The sequence below is a fragment of the Carlito syrichta genome, unplaced genomic scaffold (genome assembly GCF_000164805.1).
Source record: "Carlito syrichta isolate Samal-C Ts95f unplaced genomic scaffold, Tarsius_syrichta-2.0.1 Scaffold315442, whole genome shotgun sequence".
Lineage (NCBI taxonomy): Eukaryota > Metazoa > Chordata > Mammalia > Primates > Tarsiidae > Carlito > Carlito syrichta.
Window position 1 is genome coordinate 524,355 of NW_007259538.1, and position 11,399 is coordinate 535,753.

Consider the following 11,399-nt stretch of genomic DNA (forward strand, 5'->3'; position numbering starts at 1 on the left):
TGCAATGGGGATGCATGTGATATAAAATGAATTAACTGGATTCAAGATATTGGTCTTGTGTGACCTTCTTCATAATCTCTTCTCAAAAGCAATGCTACCACCTTTACCTCTTCTCCCATGGTGGTAAAAATGAACTTTAAACAAATGAAATTATACAGTATACACTCATATATCTAACCTTTTACATGAATATTGTTTGTGAGTCATCCCTGTTATGGTGTGTGGCAATAATAAACATTCACATGTTTATTAAAATACAGTCTATATGATGTTAATACAGATTCAGTGTTTCATTAGATATGTGTAATCATTTCTGTTAGGTTTATGTCTAGGAGTGGACTTGTCATTTTATTGGCTTTAGTATATACAGTCAAATAATTTTGGTTATCCTGGTTTAACATTTTCCCATTGGTACATAAAAGTCTTGGGTAGTTCATATTTTCAACAAATATTTGACCTTTTCTTTGTAGCCATTTTGGTTTGAGTAACATTTTGATGTGGTTTTAATTTACATTTCCTTGATGATTAGTAAAGTTAAACACATTACCGTATTATATCTGCTATTTGAAAGTCATCTTTTTGAAATGCTTGTGTGTATGTATGCATACACTATATAGTCATGTGCCTTATAACTATTTCAGTTAACAATGGACCACATACACGATGATGACCCAGTAAGTATAATAGAGCTGAAATTTCCTGTTTCATAATGATGTATTGATGATCTTGACCTTGTGTAGCCTAGGCTAGTGTGTGTTTGTATCTTCGTTTTTAACAAGAAAGTTTTAATAGTAAAAAAATAAAAATAAAAATAGAAAAAAGCTTATAGAATAAGCCTATAATGAAAGAAAATATTTTGGAATTTCTGTATACTGTGTTTGTGTTTTAATCTAATTGTTATTAAAAGGAATCCAAAAGTTAAAATAAAATATTTATAAAGTGGAAAAGTTGCCATAAGCTGACTATTATTGAAAGAAGAAAAATATTTTTATGTTTATCGTAACCTAAGTGTGCAGTGTTTAGAAAGTTTACAGTAGTGTCTAGTAATGTTCTAGGCCTTATTCACGCACCACTCACTTGCTGACTTACCCAGAGTAACTTCTATTGCTGCATTCTCCATTCCTGGTATGCGCCCTGTACAAGTACGCCAATTTTTATCTTTTATATTATATTTGAACTGTACCTTTTTATGTTTAGATATATATCTAAATGTTACCACTGCATTAAAATTGCCTACAGTATTCAGTACAATAACATTCTGTACAGGTTTGTAGCTTAAGAGCAGTAAGTTATACCTTATAGCCTAGGTGGGTAGTAGTCTATCTCAGCTAGGTTTGTGTAAGTACACTCTGTGGCATTTGTACAATGACAAAATTATTTAACAACCCATTTCTCAGAACGTATCTCCATTGTAAAGTGACACATAACTGAACACAGAATATAAAATTTAGATTTAAAGGCCAGTCATCATGACTAAAATTTATGAAGGTACTAGATTATATAAATTTCTCTATAGAGAGATCACATTTTTCTTTATAAAATGGATGAGGCAGTGACTGAGCTGACTTGAACCTGATTTGCAGCATTAGATAATTTCTGTTTTCTTCTGGTTAATCTCTGATTTCGTGGTCCAGCTCTCCCAATTTTTTAATTGAGAAATTGTATTTATTGGAGATTGAGCAGCCTAGCAGGCTGGACTCCGGTCACTGTCTTGCAACACCTCAAGGCTTCCAAACACTATGTTACTCTAGAAAATTTCTGCCTGGGTTCTCAGTCTCCTACCCTACACTGCTTAAGAACAACAAAAATTTTGGTAGAAAATCTGGTGTAATTTTAGCTTAGTTCTCTTTCTTTTCATTGGAATCCTTATCCTTCACGTCTCTCTGTATTTTTTTCTTTCCAGCTGTGTAAAATTGCCAAGAGTTTGCTAAGTGTTATACCTGTTAGTAGAAATTTGTCCAGCCCATACTTAGAAACTGAGACTCGCCTGGAAGATGTTGCTGCAGTATGTCAGCCTGACTTTTCTTTGTTTGCATTTTTTTCTGTATAAGTCCTATTGCCTCAACAGCTCACCAATGTTTTCAAACGGTTTTTGTTCTAATTTTTACGTTATGCAAAATCTGTGCTCAGTGGAAGAAATGGTTCCCCCAAAGTGACTTTTGCACTATATGATATATTGTTAAATACTAAAACAAGAAAGTAAACTCTATATGTGTTGATTTGTGTATATGCACACTTTAAAACACACTGACCATGCATACAATTAAAATAAATTCTACTAATTTTTATTCTAGGGGTAGAACTATTAACTATTGTTCATTTTAATTTTATTGAATATTATATTACTATAGTTCTCAAAATTTCAAATAATAAAAAGAAACTAATCCCAGCAGAAATAAATTTAAATAGCATGACATTATGTTAATAGCATTTAATATCAATACATTTAGCAATATAAACAATATTTATATTATTTATCATGAAATGCTTATGAGCACTATAAAAAGTAGATGAATGTAATTATTTGGAATTTTAAAATTATCTTTTTATAATTTGATGGAAAAAATGTATTTAGTGAGGATAAACATTTTGTTTTACTTTATCAACAATAACTTATACATTATATAGAATTTTCAATTGTGACTTTATTACAAAGTTTTGTATATTTTTCCAAAAAGGCTATATTATTGTGTATTACTAACTAGAGTTAGCATGGCCCTCTAAAGGTCATGCTAGTTACCTCTAGTGTTCCTTTGTGAAAAAGAATTCTGCATTTCTGGTGTTTTTAATGATCAAATATTTTGTTGTCAATATTGAATTTTTTGAAAGCCTTCTTTCTTAATAAAACATGAGCTTGAGCCCTATGATATTACCAGAAAAGAATTCTTTGGTAAAGGCGTAATTTGAAAGCATGCAAGAATATTCTAAGTAGTTATGCTAGTGGTGAACCTAAAGAGCTTTCAGAATCGCAGGGAGTTGAGATTGGGAAAGTTGGCGGGGCGAAGGCTAGACTGGGTCTTGCCTGTCACGCTAAGGAGACTAGATTTCAGGTTGAAGGTATTATGGAGCTATTGAAGGTTTCAAAACTGGGGCTTGTGTGTTCAGAGTAATGTTTTAGAAAGACCAGGCACCGAAGAGTGTGGATAATGTATTAGGATGAAGAGAAAGGAAGATACACTAGGGGCAATGGCAACAATTCCATTAAATGAATATTATTAACAGCAATATGTTGTATATTTCAAAATAGCTAGAAGAGAAGATTTGAAGTGTTTCCAACACTAAGAAATGATACATTTTTAAGGTAATGGATATCCCAAATACCCTGATTTGATTATTACATGTCATATTAATGTATCAAAATATCCCATGTACCTTATAAGTATGTACAATTATCAACAATTAAAAATGCTTTAAGAAGAAAAAAGCAAAAGTAAAGATGCTCTTTTAGTTGTTGTTCATTGGCTTATAATTGTTTTAACTTAGATTGACAGTTACATACTGCTAGTGTATCTTTTATATAATATGCATATATAGGTATACATTTTTTATGTTTTAGTGTCAGTGATCCACAGATCAATATTAAGCAATATATTTTCAGAATATTTTATATAAAGATATTGGTAGAACAATTATGTTGCTTTTCTTAAAGCTTTGTTTATCTGACATACAATTAAACTGTTCAAAGTTGGCATTAAAATGTTTTTAGAAGTTTTCAACATTTTATGGAAGAGCATAAAATTGCTATTTTAAACTATTGGTTTATATATATTGTTACTATGGAGCTTATGTTAATTATTCAATTCAATGAAAACATCTTTTTACTACATCAAATTTGGGACATTACACAGTTCAGTTAATAAGTATGAGGTAGACGTGGATGTAGTAAAACAAAAGAAACCTTTGCTTACTAGTAGATCATTTTTTTCATTTTTCGAAGATAGGAGAGAATAACTTTAATGGATTTCTAAAATGCATAATAGTTAGAGAAAAAAATAGGTCATGATACATAAATGAGTACTGGTACTTAAGTTTTGAAATGTACAGATAATTACTTACCCAGAGTTTTTAGAAAAAATGTAGCATGTATATTTTTGGAAGGTATCAGTATATCATTATTACAATTATTGAAAGCTGAACAGTATAATGGATAAGAGCCTGACATTAGGGATGAGATTGGCTTGGCCCAAATCCCAGTTCTACCATTAACTGGCTGCATAATTTTACAAAGTTACTGTGTCTCAGTTTCCTCATCTTTACAGTTAAGGAAATAACACCAATTGTTAGGGTTGATGTTGGGATTAAATTATTTTGAATGAGGTGCTTTGAATAGAAATATGTTTTTGCTATTATTATCATTGAGATCAAATATTGAAATATTTTGTGAAGAAGCCAAGGAATGTATTCACAATTACGTTCATTGTTATTAACTAGTCACCTTACTGTGCAATTGAACATTAGAAATTGTTTCTTCCCTCTACCCATTTGTACCCTATAACCTACTTCACTTTACTGTTGCCCGCCCCAGCACACACACTATTCCCACCTCTGGTAACCATCACTCTACTCTCTGACTCCATAAGATCAACAACTTTTTAATCTCCCATATACAAGTGAGAGTATGCAATATTTGTTTTTCTATGATTGACTTATTTCACTTAACATTATGCATCTATATGTATGTATACATGCATTAAAAAACAGATACATATTAAAATCAATCCAATAGTACAAAATTCATTTAAAAATTTTTCTTTTTTATATTATTATTCTCATCTAACGTGAAAGGAATATGTCTCCCATGGCCTATAAAATTCTATTTACTTAATATTAGGATACAAATGAGGTAAGTGATTAAGATTCACTAAACCATAGCACTGTGGAAAACGAATCCATTATCAAGAGTTAAACAAGTTTATAGTTATTTGATTTTTAGACTAAAACACAAGCACTTTGCAAGTCTCTGCATGACATTTGCTGATGTCTGATGTTCAAGGCAAGGCAAATCCAGAGTAAAAGTGAAGGAAACTTCCAAGTGCATAGATGCGGAGAAGCGTGATGCCTTTTGGAAAGGTATTGTTGCAACAATTCTGCACAGTGTTTCCCTGGAACCAGTGATTTACAAACTTGTATGTGAAATACATATTAATTCCCTTCTAAGATACTTGAAGTCTTATCTAATCATCATATCAGGCTCAAGATACAAAATTCTGTGTCCATATGAAGTCTAGATGTGGATAAGTTGCTACTGTTATAGATATTCTTTATTCAAAAACCTATGAAATGAAGATAAGTTATCTAACCCACATATGGCCATACAATGATCTCACACTGTGAGGAAGGTGGAATTCTAAGATGGTCCCCAAGGTCCATCTTCTGATATGCATGCCCTAAATAATTCCCTTTCTTTAACTGTGGATGGAGCCTGTAACTATGATGTTACATCTCTTATTATTGTTACCGATCGATTGACTTTGAGTTAAACAGAAGGACAATTACCCTGAGCAGGTCTAACCTAAATAAGTGAGACTTTTAAAGGAATGTGAAGTATCCAATAGATGGGCTCCTGCTGGCCTAGTGGAAAGCAACCAGCCAGTTTGCAAAGCGGATCATGTTGCAGGACATGGTGGTTTCTCTCCAGGCATGAGGTCTGTTATTCTATGATAACAAGAAACTAAATTTTGTCAACAAACAGTGACCTTAGAAATGATATTTGAGCCTCAGCAGAAATCACAGCCCATGGACAACATCCTGAATTTGGCCTGGTGACACTCTGAGGAGAGCACTCAGATACCTGCCACCCAGTCTCCTATCTTACAGACATTGTAAGAGAATGCATTTAGTTGGTGTTAAGTAGTTTGTGGCAATTTGTAATGTAGCAATAGAATACTAATGCATACTTCTATTCATAAAGAAAAAGAGCAGGAGAGACAGAGTAGTAAGTGGTTCAGAGAAATCCTGAGATATAGATGAATATTTCTTACCTCTCTATTCTAGGTTAAGTGAATGGTCTTTGATTATGCCCTAGATTTGTTCCCTTGGAGTAGTTTCTTAACCCAGAAGTCTTTGTAGTTCTTGACTCTACCTCTTTGGATTTTCTTTCCTTTTTCTTTTCTTTTTTTTTTTTTTTGAGTTGGAGTCTCACTCTGTTGCCCAGACTGGAGTGCAGTGGCCGCTCCCGGCCACCGCAGCCTCGACCTGCTGGACTCCGGCAATCCTTCCGCCTCAGCCTTCCAAGTACCCAGAATTACAGGCATGCGCTACCACGCTCACTGATTTTTTGATTTATTGTAGAGATGAGGTCTCGCTGCCCAGGCCAGTCTCGAACCCACGGGCTCAGGCAATCCACTCACCTCAGCCTCCCAAACGCACGGGATTACAGGCTGAGCCACCGAGCCCGGCCTCTTTCCTTTTTCATGGCATGGTTGTTTGTAGAAAAACATTCCTCTTGATTTGAGTATGCATTTCAAAAATGGGACCAAGAGGCCTCATTTGATTTTGAATTTCCTCAGTCCCTTAGCGTCAAAACTGGTACTATTTTTAGTAGGACACTTTCAATAACTTGGCTAGTTTTTTAATGATATTCGAGAGAGTTTATTCCATGCTCCAAAAGTCACATTTATAATTTGTATTATGATAAATCTTTCTTTTTAAAGAATGCCATGCTAATGTGTGACAATATTCAATTGATTTGTAAAAGCCATTTTGTCGAGCTGAGAAGATCTATAAGGCATAGCCTTAACTTTTTCTGAGGTCTGAAGAAAAGGCCTTACTACTATGCTCTTGCTTTGATCTTTACCTTGAGGCCACTTAAATGTTCTAGAGATCTGTTGTACAGCATATTGCCTATAGTTATCATACAATATTGTGCATTTAACATTTTTTAGCAGCAACATGGTTGGATTTAGAGTCCATCATACTCAGTGACCTACCACAGAATCAAAGAACTGAGTACCACTTGTTTTCACTCATAAATGGATCCTGAACATCTAGCATAATCTTACAAGAAAGGGATTGGCAGTAGCGGGACACTGCCAGGAAGGAAGGGATGGTGGACACATAACATCTGATCCTAATCCCGGTAAAATGAGGACCAACGGGAAGACCAAACTTCACCTGGACATAAACCACCTATATACCCAATCCTGATTTGTACCCTGCATCTTTAAAATTAAAAAAAGAATGTAGATTTCATACTGTTTTTAATAACAAAAAAGGGAGAAAATAAGGAACTTTTGTAGGTAAAGTGACCTTTATGATTTTGTTTGTGCTGATGGTATCATAGGCATATGCATATGTCCAAACTCATCAATATGTGTCTTTTAAATATATGCAGTTATTTGTATATCAATTATACCTCAATAAAGCTGTTTAACTTTTTTTGCCAAGTCGAGAAACTGAAAACGAAAAGCTTTATTTTCCAAATCAGCCAAACACAACTCCAGCTTTCCTTTTTGTTGTTCTTAAAATAATAAACATTTGTTTTTCATCCCTTTTCTTTGTTCTCATGGCTCATCATACACAGCTAATATAAGCCAAATTAAACTTTGTAAATACTTCCAGAACGTCTTTAGCCAAAGCCACCAGTTCATTAGGTAGAGTTACTATCTTCCAGGGTCCTACTGCTAGACTCACGTTGGCCAATTATTCTGCCTCTGTACAAACATGGTAGGCAATACCTCAGCTCCAGGTGCAACTTGTCAGTTTTTATAGGAGCAATAACAGTTCACAATTCCTCAAACCTCGGCGTTAGGCCTCCTCACTTATTTTCTCATCTAGTATCTTCTCACTTTTCTTCCAGCATCCATCTACTGACTTACCTCAAAGCTAAGTCACATGTCTTAACTTTTTGTCATAGCAGCACTCCGTTACTATTTCTAATTCTTATGTACATTCACAATTATACATATATGTAACACAAACACACACATACCAAAACTTAGTGACTTAAAACATGAACAATTTTTTTTTAACATTCTATGAATCAACAATTTGAGCTGGACCCAACTGTAAATTTCTACTGTTTGTGTCTACAGGAGGCTGTCATTGTGGCTGCAGTCATGTGGTGGCTCATTTGAGGCTAGATGGACTAAGATGGCCTCATCTGCATATTAGGTAGCTGATGCTAGCTGTTATCAGAGCAAAACATCTACAGCTTATTAGCCTGGACTTGTTCACATGTTGGGCATGTTGTTAGAGGATAAGCCCCAATGCAAAGTTTTCTAGGTCTCTGTTTTGTCCAAACTCAGGATCTATGTGCAGATGAAACATAAGGTATAGATTCAGTAGATATAGGAAGATTCACTGGGAGTCATTACTCTGACAAATTTCACAATCTGTGAATAAATAGGAAAACTCTTAATGCCATGAGTTGAAAATGCTGTGGCTCCTACTCCACCATTATTTAAACCGTTTGGTACCATGCCTGGATTGACGACGTGTATTTTCAATGCAAAGTGGTTACCCTCATTGAGGTCACCTTGGTTGTTGTTGTTTTTTTCCTTAGAACCCACAAAATCTGCTCTGTAATTTTTCCTGATTTCCTGTTAGTATGCATTGTTGAGACTGAGCAACCATCTCTTTTGATTCCATGTGAATTTCTAGAGGAATTCTCCATATATATATATGCATGTTATTCTGGCTATGCTATGACATATCTTTTTTTTTTTTTTAATTCTCCTCAAGTGCAGAGTGTTTTCTCCACTAAGGAAGAGGCATTATATCTTCTGGAGTTACAATAATGACTGTGAATACTCTCAAAATAATTCGTATTCTAGTGAGATAAAAATTATTTCTGAGCATCTTAATATTGTCATAACCCTAATTTAACTTAACGGACCATATTTTTGAAGAAGGCATGAAAGTATTCTTTCTCCTTTCTGCCATGATTTTCTAATACAAATTATAAGCTGCTAACATATTTGTAAAAATTATTTTTTAATTTTAGTAATTTTAATCAGTCCATTCAGTTCATGTCCTTAATGTATTTCAAACTGAGACAGAATAAAGGAGACACTTTTGTCTTTAGTACCATAGAGTTTAGAGAATAATTCCTGATATTCTACTAGTCATATCTCTTCCACACTGAGTGAAGATAAGAGTTTGGTAATATATGAAATAAAGGAAGATAATATAGAGAAAAAATATCCTATTCACTTTTGAGTCATTTGTTCTGGTCATTTCTATGGTTTACAGTTTTTTAAAGACACATTTGCTAATAATTATCTTTTTATATTTATTTAAAATATAACTTTCTCTGTCACTTGCAATGAACATTTTCCTTGATTAACATAAAAACCTAATTAAATCATTGATTCTAGGGCTAAAGAAGTCTAGATGAGAGGCTATAGCAAGAAATGTTTATAATTAATCACATACTACCTAAAATTAATGACAATTTTTATTGTAAGTAAACGACTTATATTTTCATATAGTATGTTCCATCTCAGCTCGTACCCTTTCTACTAAATTCATTGTTCTGTTCTCCTCTGTACCATCTGTCTTTTGTTTGGTATCCCTCATACTAGTCAATAATTCCACTTATAAGGATTTGTGTCTTAGATCTAGGCACTATACTCAGTGCTAGGGAACAATTATTGGAAAGATATATTTCCTTTGCGTGAAGAGTTTGTCCACTTTAGGAAAAAAGAAACAAACAGTACATTAAAAGACAATGCTACAAAAGTTGGGGTGATTAAAATCTTCTTTACCTTTATTGGGTAATATAGGTATACATATTTATCAAAACTCATAAATCTCCACAAATAATGGAAACATTCTATTGTGTATAGATTATACCTCAATAAAAATTCATTGTGATGAGTTGCAAAAATAGGAGTAAATAATAAAAAAGCATGTATTTTCTTGATTGTACAGTTTTGTACCAATTTCTTCTTATTTCCACTTTAGAGCTATCCTACTAACTTCTAGTTTGCTTTGCAATTTAACTATATTTTTCCTTTCTCTGTTTCCTTTCTTTAGGTTTCTTACTGTGGTCTTTACCAAATCCTAGCTACAGGCTTAAATTTGATCAAATATTTTTCTAATGGGTCGTGAGACTCTTGAATACCACAAGAATAGTTTTCTCTGTATAGTCTGACATAATATGCCTGACTATAAGGGAAAATTCTACTATAAAGAAAAACTAGGAGAAAAAGGTAAAATGTGTGAAAATTTTGAGAAATGTTATAGGAAATGATCCATAAGCAGTAATGTGAGACTGAGAAAATAAGAATCAAAAAAATTATACAGTTTAAACACAGTACAGTGCTTAAACTTTAGCTTAGGCACTGTGCATTTTTGGTTTTGATCTATTTAAAAGATAATCCTTTTTTGAAATTTTCCTGATCTTTCTTTTAAGAAGGAAAGTATGACAGAATAAAATAAAGTAACTTCAAGTTAAAAGTAGAGCAATTTAACCACCATCTGGAAAAATGACCCTGACTGTGACCTCCACAGTTATACTTTACTCAGCTCCATGCTCTTTGATGTGGAGCTAGAACCTCACACCAGGAAGTGATTTATATGCAGAAAAATGATACCAACATATCCCTAGGGAACCATTTTTATTTATTCACTGTGCATGTTTCTTTAATGGGATTTTCAATAAAAATAAGTACACAATACTTGTGTATTTATTTTTCAAGTAATTTTAGATGCATATTTCACTTTTTGAATTCTTAGCAAGATTTTTTTATGTACCAGAACTATTATTTTGGTTATTAAAGTATCAGTGTCATTTGCAGCACTACATAAAGAGTGGTTTTTTTGTTGTTGTAATATTTATCTAGTATATTTTTTGAAAATAAAGTCATTTTACAGAATAGTATTACTTAGAAAAAGTCATTGTGGAGCATTCTGGAACTTTTAAAATAAGTTATTTATGTGGAAGTATATGTTTTATTGCCTGCATTGAATTGGCAAACCCAAATCTTCCTGTCCTCATTTGCCAATGCCAGTCTTTGTTTTAAGCAACTGCATTTCTGTCAAAATTTAGATGACAAGGCAAATGATTCTGGATCTTCAGTTCACCCTAGATAGCAAATGATTTTATACATTTTATAGATTTAGGAATGTAAAGATAGATTTTGAGAGGTGTTTTTCTTCTTCATAAGCAATCCTGAAATTGGAACTTTTCCCAAAAGAACGGTGTTGGTCTCAATAGTCCATTTATTAACATACTTTAACATAAATTTGAACAAAACAATATTATTTGTAAATTATTATCACACAATTACCATAAAACTTCCAATCCCCTGTCTGTAATTTCTAGAAAAATATTTGACTTAACTGAGAAATGTCCCATGTCTCAACTGAACCCACAAAATTTACATATTAAGTAATTGATTTATTAAATCAAAACTGCTCATGTATTTACTGTTGTAATTTTGCAAATTTATTTA